This window comes from Lithobates pipiens, unplaced genomic scaffold (assembly GCF_037356315.1).
Source record: "Lithobates pipiens isolate NorthernLeopardFrog02 unplaced genomic scaffold, aLitPip1_a1.2 Scaffold_16, whole genome shotgun sequence".
NCBI classification, from domain to species: domain Eukaryota; kingdom Metazoa; phylum Chordata; class Amphibia; order Anura; family Ranidae; genus Lithobates; species Lithobates pipiens.
The window spans coordinates 246431254-246445825 of record NW_027507748.1 but is presented as its reverse complement, the minus strand read 5'-3'; the positions used below and the strand labels follow the sequence as shown (position 1 = coordinate 246445825).

General features: G+C 45.5%; 1 protein-coding gene across 5 annotated transcripts in view; it reads left to right on the top strand.

Annotated features, from left to right (window-relative positions):
* PLEKHA6 (pleckstrin homology domain containing A6) overlaps positions 1-14572 on the top strand; it is a 1584742-nt gene that overhangs the window by 1357598 nt on the left and 212572 nt on the right. The window lies entirely within an intron of this gene.

Below are 14572 nucleotides of genomic sequence, written 5' to 3'. Positions count from 1 at the left end.
ATCCAATGTATCCAAGCACATTAGTACGTTTAGAGGCATATTTTAAAGTGATATTAATGTCTTGTTTTTTTTCATTTAAAAATCACAAACATGTTATACATACCTGCTCTGTGCAGTGGTTTTGCACAGAGCAGCCCTTGATCCTCCTTTTCTCTGGTCCCTCTTCGACACTTCCAGCCCCTCCCTCCTTTCTGTCGAGTGCCTCCACAGCAAACAGGTTGCTATGGGGGCACCTGAGCCGAGCCGCAGCTCCGTGTGTCCATTCAGGCATAGAGCCACGGTTTGGCCGAGCCCCCTCTCTCTCCTCACTGACTTTGATGGCAGTGGGAGCCAATGGCGTCCACTGTGTGTCTCAACAAATGAGGAGGGAGAGTCCCGGACAGCCGAGTCTCCTGTGCAATTGATAGATTGAGATGGGCTCATTTAAGTATTAGGGGGCTGAGGGGGACTGCTGCACACAGAATGCATTAAGATTAAAAAAAAAGTTCTGCCTTTAGAACCACTTTAAGAGGTAGAATCCAGAGTTTAGAGGCAGAAAAAATAACCCTCCTAAATTGCATTTTTTGAGAGGAGTTTTCTGGCAGGAAAAAATGCTAAACGTGCCTAAACTTGTGTACAAAACACTCTGTGAGCATTTTTTTCTGTTAAAAGAACTGGAGTTTTTTTTTAAACCCAGTGTGCGTGGATCCTTAGGCCCCTTTCACACTTGTACGACATGACAGTCTTATGACTGTGGATCCAACTTTGCCCTGCAACTTGAAGTCCGACATGCATCCGACTTCAATGAACAGGGATCCGACTTTGATCCCCAACAATACCAGGCACTGTCTGGTATGAATCTTTAGGGGGAACTCCACAATGTAAAAAACAAAATCCGGCATGGGTTCCCCCTCCAAGAGCATACCAAGCCCTTCATTCTAGTATGGATTTTAAGGGGAATGCACACACACCGGAAAAATGGTGTGGAGGTCCCCCCAAAATGCATACCAGGCGCTTATCCGAGCACACAGCCCGGCAGTTCAGGAAAGGGGGTGGGGACGAGCAAGCGTCCCCCTCCTGAACCGTACCAGGTCGCATGCCCTCAACATGGGGGAGTCCCTGCACCCCCCACTCCAAAGCACCTTGTCTCCATGTTGATGAAGACAAGAGCCTCTTCCCAACAACCCTGGCTGTTGGTTGTCAGGGTCTGCGAGCAGGGAGATTATTAGAATCTGTAAGCCCCCTTTAACAAGGGGGCATCCAGATCCTGGCCCCCCACCCGATGTGAATGAGTATCTTGTACATTTTACCCCTACCCATTTGCCTAAAAAAAGTGTCAAAAATAAAACGCAGTACAGAAATTTTTAAAGTAATTTATTAAGACAGCTCCAGCGTCTCTTCTGATATCTTCTCTCCTCTCCAGATCTTTTGCCTCCTCAGCTGATGTCTTGTAGCCCTCTCCGGTTCTTCTCCCTCTGCCCGCTGTCTTCTGCCTCTGCCAGGTCTTCTCTGCTGTCTTCTCGCTCTTCTTCCTCTGTTTTTCTTCCGATGTTGACTCAATGCACTCTCCTGCTTTAATGCTGGGTGCGCGGTGTGCCACTACTTATTTTGGCATGAGGAGAGGTCACTGGAGGCCCCCTTGTTATAGGGGGCTTCCAGATTCTGATAAGCTCCCCGCCCACAGACCCTGACAACCAACGGCCAGGGTTGTTGGGAAGAGGCCCCTGTCCTCATCAACATGGGAAAAGGTGCTTTGGTGTGGGGGGCGCAGGGCCCCCTTGCCCCAAAGCCCCCACCCCCCCATATTGAGGGCATGCGGCCTGGTATTGTTCAGGTAGAGGGGTGCTTGCTCGTCTTCACCCCCTTTCCTGATCTGTCGGGCTGTCTGCTCGGATAACGATCTGGTATGGATTTTGAGGGGGACCCGCATGTCGTTTTTTCGGATGCCAAAGTCTGATCCGATTTAAGTGATATTCAATGAACTGAAGTAGGATCAAAGTAGTGCATAATATGAATGGTTGTCATTGGAAATTGTGAGGAATTACTTTTCATGCAACTTTTTAGTCCCAAGTCGCATCCTTACTCCCAAGTATAGGGATACCACATGTATGAGAATTTTTCAATATTTGGACTTATGTATCAGACATTGCAACTTTTGTTTAACAAAAATCAACCAATCATATCAAAACTAATGTACTGTAATTGTTGCTCCTGTGCGAGGTCAGGGAATATAGATTAGTGTAGAATCACCTATAGCAGTCCCCATTCCTATAAGCTAAACAAACCTAGCCTACTGGTATGTGGCTCCCAGGAATGCCATGTTCACTAGCCAGGAGGTACAGGAGGCTGAACAAATGGTGAACAAAAGAGTTCCTGTGGTTCCAGGGGTACATTTGGGTCAGTTCAAGTGGCAGGCAGAGGCAAAGTCAATGAACAAGCAAAGGATTGGTCCAGACAGCAGTCAGAAACGTGGTCAATAAACCCAGTCATGGTCAGTACGTGCGGCAGGCAGAGACAACACTACACTGGTGGGGCTGGTGGCTCTGGTGTGGCTGCATGGTATTTGTATATTTAAATCATATCCCCTCTCAAACATCTCTTCTCCAGAGAGAATAAGTTCAGTGCTCGCAACCTTTCCTCATAACTAAAATCTTCCAGACCCTTTATTAGCTTCGTTGCCCTTCTTTGTACTCGCTCCATTTCCAGTACATCCTTCCTGAGGGCTGGTGCCCAGAACTGGACAGCATACTCCAGGTGCAGCCGGACCAGAGTATTGTAGAGCGGGAAAATCAATGTATGCTCTGAGCAAGGGCTGTGTTTACCTGCATGGTGAAACACAGGTATACCATGCTTTCCTGTGCAGGCAGTCCCATTGATGTCTATTGAGACACTGCGGCTGCATGAACACAGCTGCTGCTCTCAATGTGACAGTAAATTGAAAGCAACGGCTGTGTTTGTGCAGCCACTGTTTCCCAATAAACATTGATGCAACATCCTGCATGATGATGAACACCTGTGGGCAGGGCTGTCTTTAATATTGATTGGGCCCTGGGCAAAATTTTTCTTAGGGCCCCCCTCCCCCCATGCAATTTCACTCTCCACCTTCTCTGAGACATAAAATAAATAGCAGCTAGAGTTAAAATCAGTTTACTTTATCAGATCAGGCAGCGATTGCGATTGGTTGCCAGAGGTTACAGCATATCATTACCGCTCACTGACTGGTGGCTAGAGGTTATAGCACTCCTTAAGGCTCACTGGTTAGTTGCTAGAGGTTACAGCACATGATTTCTGCTTTTTTATTGCCTACTAGAGATTACTGTACAGTGGCAGAGCTGTCCAGCATTAGTAGCAGCACTTCACACTGCGATATCAGGACACAGCACAGGACTAAAACTTCAAGGGACAAGGGAATGTAAACTGGGATAGTTGGCAAGTATGAGGCAGCTTTGGGCCCCACAACAATGACAGGGCCCAGGGCAGCTGCCCCTTTTGCCCTGCCTTAAAGATGGCCCTGCCTGTGGGGACGGTAAAACCCCATAGTTCAGTCGCATTTTTACCACTCCTCAACCACTCTTCCTTTAGCTGAGATGGTAGTGGTTGGGGGTTTACACATGCCACGGTAGGAATATTACCACCTGCCTTGTTTGACGGCTCTAAGGCCCCCGAGCGCAACCCATTTAAGTGAATAGGGCCACAATATAACTAACTGAAGAGCGATCTGAATTCAGACTACTCTTCAGAGCATAGGCGTGCCCAGCCTATTGCATTAGGGTGTGCACCCCAACTCTCATACACATATACGTGTACACACACACACACACACACACACACACACACACACACACACACACACACACACACACACACACACACACACACACACACACACACACACACACACACACACTTGTCAAAAGTATTGGGACACACGCCTTTACATGCACATGAAGTTTAATGATATCCCAGTCTTAGCCTGTAGGGTTCAATATTGAGTTGGTCCACCCTTTGCAGCTATAACAGCTTCAGCTCCTCTGGGAAGGCTGTCCACAAGGTTTAGGAATGTGTCTATGGAAAGGTTTGACCATTCTTCCAGAAGCACATTTGTGAGGTTGGGCACCGATGTTGGACATGAAGGCCTGGCTCACAGTCTCCACTCAAATTCATCCCAAAGGTGTTCTATCGGGTTGAGGTCAGGGCTGTGCAGGTCAGTCAAGTTCCTCCACCCCAAACTCGCTCATCCATGTGTTTATGGACCTTGCTTTACACACTAGTCCAGATCATTTGGTGGAGGAGGGATTATGGTGTGGGGTTGTTTTTCAGGGGCTGGGCATGGCTCCTTAGTTCCAGTGAAGGGAACTCTTAAGGCATCAGCATACCAAGACATTTAGGAAAATGTCATGCTCCCAACATTGTGGGAAGAGTTTGGGGATCCTTATGACGCAACAAACCTTGCAAAACGCATAGTGGCTGCTGGGATCTCTGTTTACCATTTTCGGTGTACGAGGAAGAGGCTTGGAACGCACTCAAGTACCGTGGAACGCACATCGTTACCGAGAGGGATTTGAGCACATAGGGGGATAGATTAAACCTATATTCTCACGTACACGGCTGGGCATGCTTGGTGCCAGTTTAGGCACAGGCACATGTGAGTGTAAATGTTGTCATTTAAACACTTTTAAATACATTTGTTTTGATATACTGCACTATGATGGTCCCTTATATATTTTTGTGAGGAAAACTAGCACGAGAGGCTTCTATTTCCTGTTTGGAGAGGCAGTTGGTGAAATCCCTAAAAGGAGTGGTTATCCTAAATGAACTAAAGGCACATATACAGATTTGATCTGGTGAGTGGCCATTTCAAATAGTGGTGAATTTAAATAGTTAGCGCAACCCACGCTTTATACATAGTTTGGAGATCGTGCCTTCCTGTTGCAACATAACTGCGCACCAGTGCACAAAGCAAGGTCCATAAAGCCATGGACTTAGCAGGGGTAGTGAAAAATGAACTTCAAGTGCAATAATTCACATTATAATAGTAACTAAAACATATAAAATGAAGTGTAACAATCTAAAAAAAATGTAATTCCAAAATACTATAATGAAGTAAACCTCCCAACTAAAAAGTTGTTGCATTTGAAGTTAGTTTGTATTGCAATTATATGTAGAGGGGTTTTTACCAACCCTGCTAAGTTTCGTTGTTTTCAGTTTGATGCGTATTATATGTGACGTTACATTTTACAGAGACAGGTATTGTGGTAATATTGCAGTTTGAGATTTTCATACATTAGAGGGTTCCACCATTATTGTTAAGTTATTGATTAGAAAGTTAGCGCTGTACTTTTACGTTTTTTTTTTTACTTTTTTTGTACATTATTTTAAAATTTTCTACATTAAACCTAATTTGCCATGTAGTTGTCCACCCCATTAGTTTGTTCAGATCTTCTTGAAGGTTTCCACATCCTGCAGAGAAGTTATTGCCCTGCTTAGCTTAGTATCGTCCAGAAATACAGAGATTGAACTGTTTCCCCCGTTCAATTAAGCTTTTACAAACAACCTGGAAGCTGATTGGTTTCTATACAGAGCTGCACCAGATTTTGCACACACCAATTTTCGTAAATCTTTCTCAAAGTGTTTGTTGAAATCCCACCTGGAAGAGGGAGTGGAGTAGGACTAAGGCCGGATTCACACTTGTATGACAAACATTCCGACATTGGGAGCTCATGTTGCATGACATGTGAAAAGCAATGTTTTCCTATGAGAGCTTTCTTAACTGGTCTGACACAAGTTGGTCCGCCTTTGAAAATGCTCCCTGTACTACTTTGATCCGACTTTGATCCTACTTCAACCCATTAGATTCCTTGACAAAGGTTATAATTCCAATGAAGTTGATCGTGAACTTCAATGTACGTTGGTGGTGAATAGGGAGTCCTTACTGGTAGTCAGACCCAAACAGGCGTCTGATAATTTTAAGTGGGCCATGTTGACTTAATTTTCCATCCAACATCGACAAATTCAAAGCAATTTTTGCCACACATTGGGGCATCATTAAGCAGGACCGTATCCTCAAAACTTCTTTGCCCGATCAAGTCAGGGTTATATTTAGAGGTGCCCCCTGGCAGGCTGATTACCTGCCCATACAGGAAACAAATGTAGGCCGTACTATCCGTTCCTTCTCAGTTATGCCGCGTACACACGACCAGACTATTCGAGGGACTAGGTCCGACAGACTTTCGACGGAGTTCTGACAGAGTTCTGACGGACTTTCCGAATGAACGGACTTGGCCACACACAATCGCACCAAAGTCTGACGGATTCGAACGTGATGACGTGCGACCGGACTAGAATAAGGAAGTTCATAGCCAGTAGCCAATAGCTGCCCTCGTGTCGGTTTTTGTCCGTCGGACTAGCATACACACGAGCGGATTTCTCGGTAGGAACTGGGTTCGGCGGAGTTCCGGCGGAAAAATTTGAAACATGTTCCATTTCTAAAGTCTGTCGGATTTTTGCAAATCAAAAGTCTGCTGCAGCCCACACACGATCGAATGGTCTGCTGGAATTGTTCCGTCAGACCTTTAATGTCGAAAAGTCCGCTCATGTGTACGGGGCATTAGGGTTGCATTGATTAAAAGGGGTGATACCAAACATACCGTTCCTGGACATTATAAATTATACCACAATCATAATCTTAAAGGAAAAATAGCACCCCCCCCCCCCGGGGTGCTATGACCAGGGGTGTTTCCAGATTGGAAACCTTCTGGATCCATGAGTTGCAGTCTTATTCTCCGTTCAGCTTGGACATTTAATTAGACATCAACTCTTTCATTATTAAAGCCTAAGAAATTCACATCAATTTGTTTTTTTTTGTTTTTTTGTCTTTTTATATGCTTAGTTTGGTAGTTCTCTCTCTCTTTTCTTGTTTTAATTTACTTTACTGTATTTTAGTTATTTGTACATGACCCCACATGAGAGTCCACTTCACGTCTGTACATATAAATTCTTGTTGTGTTTTTTTTTTTCTTCGCCACATACTACTACTATGGGTTAATTTGACACATTTATTTGGGCCCAGCAGGATTACGTGGATAGGTCCAACTATACACTCAATTTTTTCTTTGATTTTTATTGTGGTAAATATATTTTATGATTCCAAATCTATAAGTGTCATTCATTTTTATTTACACTGAGCTCCTCTGTGTTTTCAGAGAATAGTGTATGTTTTTTTTTTTTAAGGTATTTTTAATTCTATTTTTTAGTGTTCCCACACAATTTATGTTTTTTCAATGTGAATTATAAATAGTAGTCAATTTTCACCAATGTTATTAAGTTCTTTTTATATTTTTTAGTTTTGCATTAAATGTTTTTTGATTTTTAAAGTGTTATCTCTACACACTCTTTTGCGTTTGAAATAGCAGCGGGGCACAGGATACTTTCGGGCCAGTAAGGCGGTGTTAGTTTCCTTATACTTGGAACGCAAGCTCGTTGTGCTGTTGAGGCGCATGACACCTTCTTGTGATCGTGTGCTGTATTTGGAATGCAAGCTTGTCATGTTGTTGAGGCGCATTATGTCATGACGTCACTATGCACCTTCTGGTGGGGTTATCGGATGAGGTGCGTCTCACTGTCAACCTCCCATGTCGAGGCTTGTGCTGCATGTTGTTTCTATTGGCTTGATTTTTTTTCCACATTGAGGCCTGAAGCTCTTCATCATGGTCATACCGATGCATGAAACGCACACGCTGGTCAGCCATGTTTACAAATCAGAAGTAACATTGCTATTAGGTTTAGAATACATCACACATGGTCCAGACTGAGGCATGGAATGAACGCCGGTCGGCCATCTTTCTAAACCAGAAATAACATTAACATTATTGGAAACACAACGGGGATTTGGCTCCCATGTATGGGGACACATCTTCTATAAATATCTGGACGGCTGCAGTGGATGGACACTCCAGACGATGTCCTTGGAGACTAAATGCATCGAGAAGCCCATGCCACCATTTGTTTTAAAAAACACTTATAACCTGCCAAATGTAAGTTTTCTTACTTCATTATAATTATTGTGTACTCGGAACTACGGAACGGAATTACGCTACGTGGACCATTTTTGTTCTCCCCCTTCTATTCACTGCAGCTACAGACATTTGATCATTGTCCTCTATGATATACATCTATACAGCCATCTACCATTTTGTGGATAGCCGGGCATTCCTGTTTTAGCCATCCGAGGATTCCAGTGTTCATCCCATCGATTGTTTATACAACATAAGCCCGTTTGTGTCACAGAACATATGCTCTTGTGGGTTCAAACTTTCTGGTAAGCCTCCCAGCTTTTGGTGGTGGTACATCTCACTTCAACTATACATCCTGTTCACCGTTGGGATATTCACATGAAGTTTTGAACAATATTTTTATTTCACATGGAACTTTGAATCACATTTTGAATATTTTGTCATTTTGGACTTTTTCTTATGGTATTTGTTACTGGTCACAGTGTTTACCACTTTGCATATGTTTTTCAAATTTTTTGTGGTGTTCTATTTGTTTTCTTCCAGCCCATTAGATATCACTGAAGTTGGATCACCGTCTTAACTGAGCTGACTTTGGCATGCACCTTGTGCTTTGATGATCTTGAAGGGGAACCCCACGCCAAATGGAAAAAAAAAGCATGGGTTCCCCCTCCAAGACCATACCAGGTCCTTCGGCATGGGGCAGGCTCACTGGGTGACATCATTCAGAGGCCCTGCTCCCTTGTGAAGTCACCGCCTGGGGCATGTTGGGTGGGGCATGATGGGTGGTGACCCCGCCCAATGCCGATATAAGTAGTGACACACAGCAGACCTAACATTAGAGTAGGAGAGAGCGTTGAGTCAACATCGGAAGACGAACATCGGAGAAGACCCAGCAAAAGTCAGAAGACCCATCAGAGGCAGAAAACAGTGGACAGAGGGCGAAGAACTGGAGAGGGCTAGAAGACGTCAGTGGAGAAGAACCGGCAGAGGCAGAAGACATCAGCGGAGGAGGCAGAAAGCCGGAGAGGGGAGAAGAAATCAGAAAAGGTGCCAGGGCTGCCTTAATAAATTACGTTAAAAACCTGTGTACTATGTTTTTATTTTTGACACTTTTTTTTAGGTGAATGTGTAGGGGGACAATGTACCGAATACTCATTCACATAGGGGGCTTGTTAAAGGGGGCGTCCAGATTCCAAATAGCCCTCCACCCACAAACCCTGACAATCAACAGCCAGGGATGTCTGAAAGAGGCCCTTGTCCCCATCAACATGGGGCAAGGTGCTTTGGGATGGGGAGGCACAGGGCCCCCCTGCCGCAAAGTAACCACCCCCCCATATTGAGGGAATGTGGCCTGATATGGTTCAGGAGGGGGGGCTCTCACTTGTTTCAACCCTTTCCTGTACTGCCTGGCTGTGTGCTCGGGTTAAGGGTCTGGTATTGATTATAGGGGGAACCCCACATCGTTTTTTCAGCGTGGGGTTCCCCTTAAAATCCATGCCAGACCGAAGGGTCTGGTATGGTCTTGGAGGGGGAACCCATAATATATATATTTTTTTTTGGCGTGGAGTTTCCCCTAAAGATTCATACCAGACACAAAGTGCCTGGTATTGTCGGGATCAAAGTCGGATCCTCGTTCATTGAAGTCGAGTGAATGTGGGACTTCAAGTTGCAGGGCAAATTCGGATCCACAGTCGTATGACTGTGGTGTTGCACCAGTGTGAACCTGGTCTAAAACAAGAGATACATGAAACAAGATTCAAAGCTGATTCAGATGATGTAGGCATTTGGATTGGAAAAGCACCTGATGTGTGTATATCAGGCAGCAGTCAGTGGTGTACACATGTAGGAATATACCCCTTGTTGCATTTGGAGGGCACTAATGCGCACTGAACATGACTAATTCAAGTGAAAGGATGCGCGTTGCAACCTTGCCGAAACTGTGTGCATTGCACATGGCTGAAGCACAGTAACGCAGCATATAGCATGTTAAAACAAGAAGTGAGGAGGTGTCATATCACCTCTTCACTGCCAAATACATCTGAAAAGCAATATGGTTGTGAATTGCTTTTCGAAGGTTTTTTTTTTCCAGTCAGAGCAGCAGGGGGAGGGACAACTGCTAATGCCAAGGGTGCTTCTCTGAATAAGGGGCTGACTTTCTCTTGTTGGAGGTACGTTTTTCTAGATTACTGGAGAAGATTACATTTCCCACCAGCAATCGGAAGTCTGTAGTCAGAAGAAAAAAGCTTGCTGATTGGTGTTGGGCATGTAGATATTCCACTGGGTAGGTTCAGTAGCCTTCCACTTGGCTCTGGGAATTCCATGACCATACTTATTGACATGAGCTAATGAGTTGGTATGGAAAGCCAATTTTAGGCTGGGTTTCCCCTCATCCAATTCGCATGTCAGGAGATTGTGACCGGATCTCTCAATGGAGCTGGTTCACACATCTCTGGAGTGAATTGTACAGGAGTCCTTTGCGTCTTGTGGTCTGAATTCAGCAAAAATTTGGAACCAAAACCGTACCTGAAACGTTGAACAGGGATGCAGGATTTTTGGGGGTGCGCAAACAAACTGAAAATAAAAAACATCAATTGCAGCTACTGTGCCATCAAACGCAGCCACTGTGCCATCAAACGCAGCCACTGTGCCCATCAAACACAGCCACTGTGCCCATCAATTGCTGATGCTGTGCCCATCAATTTCTGCCAGTGTGCCCCATCAGATGCCACCAATGTGCCCCATCAGATGCCGCCAGTGTGCCCCATCATATGCTGCCAGTGTGCCCATCAATTGCCTCTACTGTGCTCCATCAGATGCTGTTAGTGTGCCCCATCAGATGATGCCAGTGTGCCCATCAATTGCCTCTACTGTGCTCCATCAGATGCTGTTGGTGTGCCCCATCAGATGCTGCCTGGCAATTATCTGTCTCTGAGTGGGTCAGAGGCGGTCTCCAGCATGTCCTCTATGTCTTCTTCCGTCCTCTCTCAGGCATCCAATCACAGCGCCTGACGTTTCAGCCAAGACGGAAAGGCAGATGCAGTGTTAGCAAAGCACAGTGGTGTAGTGGTTAGCACTCTCACCTAGCAGTAACAAGGGTCACTGGTTTGAATCCCTACCACGACACTACCTGCCTGGAGTTTGCATGTGCCTGCGTGGGTTTCCTCCCACAATCCAAAGACATGCAGGTAGGTTAATTGGCTTCTGTCCAAAATTGGCCCTAGTATATGAATGGGGACCTTGGATTGTGGCTCCTTGAGGGTAGGGACTGATGTGAGTGTGCAATGTACAGGGATAGGGACAATTGTAGACACTCACTCAGGTTGGACTGGTGTCTTTATTCAACCTTACTAACTATAAAAAAAAAAAAGAATTCCTTTGCTTTGCTAACACACAGCTGAGTGAACAGCGCATGCACAGCATTGTGCCGCTGTTCACCTTTTTGGGGGCCTATTAAAGCCTATGGCTCTAATCAGGTGCTTCCAAAAAACATGCCGCTGCTTGAAAATGGGCCAGGCACCTGGTGTGTCTGCAGCGACCATAGATAGATTCATGCAATGCATGAATCTATCTATGGGGATTAGAGCGGTGCAGGAGAGAGGGGGCGGTGCTCCTGCGCCCTTTATGGACACGCACCGTCACTGGTCATGCACCGGACCCATGCTGTGATCCGCTCCCTACTGCGGTGTGAACTCGGCCTTAATCAGGATTGCTACTCCAGCTTTTTCCTTCTCTTTTGAAGCCTATCATATGTTGGTGTAATACCTAATTGCAAATTAGGAGAGCTGTGTTTGTTTCCTAGACAAAGAATGTCAGAACTTGAGCATCTAAGCTGCCAGAGATCCAGGTATATCTTTATGTTGGAATTAAGGCCTTTTCGACCCCTTTCACACTGAGAAGCTCAAACTGCCCATAAAATGTCAGGCGTTTTTGTGTTGTTTTTGCTGCGTTTTTGCAGCGTTAGCGGTGCGCTTTTTTTTTTTTCAAATATAAATTTTTATTAATGTCCAACACAGGGAAGAAAATACCAGTTGTACAGCAGTTACAACAAGATACAAGATAATATGCATTGTACCGATCTCTGTTAGTTAGTTAGTTAGTTGGATAACAATAGAAAAACGTAAACCAACCGGCTTACATCAATAATCACATCAATCATTAACTAGAATCCTTAGGGGTTCTATCAGTTCACGGTTCTCAGTGACCGGTCTCTCTTCCCAACTTTCCATTTTCCTCTTACGAACTATGAATACGGGGGGGTAAGGAAATTAAATTATCCTGTGTAGAAGGGGGTGGGGAAAGGGTACTGAATTCAGGACAGTTGGACGGGTGGACTTAGAGTTAGAAAGAAAAGTAAAGGGGAGGATGGGATTGGGGGCGTGTGGGGGGGGGGGATCAGCAGCCAGGGCGAGGGTCTGTCTGTCCCTGCCCGCCAAAGGCCTAGTTCATCTGAATCCAATGGCCTCTCGATCAGGAGTGTAAGAGAGAGTTTCCCTCTGCTGAGTAAATAAAGGTGTTCCAGCCAGCCCATGTCTGTAAATATATTTGGTGTTTATGCTGTGCTGTGAGGACTAAGTCCTCCAGTTTGCGTATTTCCTCCACTTTACGCAGCCAGTCCGCCACCGTCGGTGGGCACTGCTGCTTCCACCGAAAAGGGATGCATGCCTTAGCTGCATTCAATAGATGACGGGTCAGAGATTTTTTGTACCTCTTTATCGGCATTGTTGACAGATGAAGGAGAAAAAAAGCTGCCTCGTCGGGAATGTCATAATCTGCGAACGATTGCATGATACGTCAAACCTCCCTCCAGAAGTCGCTCAGTCTAGGACAGGTCCAGAAAATATGTAGAAGCGACCCCCCCCCCCCTCCGTACATCGCCAGCAGCAGAGGTGTCGGGGAAACACTTATGAAGTCTGGAGGTACCAACGGGTCATAATCTTGTAATTAGTTTTCCTGGTTTTATTGCATATTGATGAGTGGGCCACGCGATCCACAATTTTTTGTTGTTGAGCTGCTGAGAATTTACAGTTAAGCTCTATCTCCCATCTCTCTAGGTAGGGTAATTTCATCGGTGTAGAAGGTATGCTAACCAGAGCATACATCTTCGAGAGAAGCCTCGTGGTCATATCAGTGTCCAAGCAAAGGACCTCAAAAGGCAGCAAAGGTCTATCAAAATTACTAGTGTTTGGTAGAGAATGTAAGAAATGATGCAACTGCGCTGCGTTCCAGAAAGGTAGTCGGAACTCTCCCGTCGGATCTACCAGCTCCGTTATTAGGGGCCAGCGGCCGTGACGCCTGAACTTGGCAGCATAGTCGCAGTTCGAGCTCTGCAGGTCAGCATAACTCGTGGAGGGGAGTCTGGGTGTAAAATCTGGGTGCCCCAAAATCGGGAGAAGTGGGGATTCATCCGAAGTAAGGGCAAATTGCACCACCGCCTCTCTACTCTGCAACAGCGAATTCCCTATCAGTGGGTGTGTTTTCAGAGCCTTGGGAAGAGAGTCATAGCACCATAGTGCCCCTTTCAGCGCAACTGCTGTTTGAGCTTGTTCCACCTTTACCCAGAGTTTCGATGTTGCATTGTGCCTCCAGTCTAGGATGTGGCCTAAGTGTGCAGCTAAATAATACTTCCTTACATCTGGCAATGCAAAGCCTCCATGTTGTTTTGGTGGTGTAATCAGGTTCCTGTTTAAACTTGGCTTTTTTATTGGCCCAAACAAATCGGGTAAACAGCGCATGTAGTTGCCTAAAAAAGGAAGTTGGCACATGGATGGGGAGTGCTTGAATCAGATACAGGAATTTGGGCAATATACACATTTTGATAAGGTTGCACCTGCCAAACCAAGAGTGTAGGCCAGCACCCCATTTTTCCAAAAGTGTCCGGACTCTTGTCAGGGCAGGTGGAAAGTTCAGTGCAAAAGTGTTTTTAATATCTACAGGGATCTGCGTACCAAGGAATGATAGCGCCGTATCAGTCCACTTAAAAGGAAAAATTGGTTTCAGGGACCCCACCTCCACCGCAGACATAGCTAGTCCCATGGCTGTAGATTTAGTTAGATTTATCTTTAAATTGGACAGTGCCCCATACGCGTCAAATTCTTTAAGTAAGTTCGGCAAGGAGGTCCGTGGGTTTGAAAGGGTGAATAGTAAGTCGTCGCCATACGCTGCAATCTTACAGTCTACTTCCCCAACTAAGAGTCCCTGGATGTCCAGATTTCGCCTTATTTTGCACAGGAAGGGTTCAAGAGAGAGTGCAAAGAGTAGGGGCGATAAAGGGCACCCCTGCCTTGTGCCATTAAAGATAGGAAAAGGCGACGAAAGCAGTCCGTTCGCCTTTACCTGTGCCGTGGGATTGGAGTATAGCTTGCCTATCCAGCCCAGCATCCTGTCCCCTAAGCCAATATGACGGAGGACCTCAAACATAAAATCCCAATTTACTCTGTCAAATGCTTTTTCCGCGTCCATGCTCAGGAACACGCAGGGGGTGTTCCTAGCGGTCGCAACATGCAGTAGATTGAGGACTTTAATTGAGTTGTCTCTGGCTTCCCTGTCAGGGATAAAGCCCACTTGATCCGGATGGACCAAAG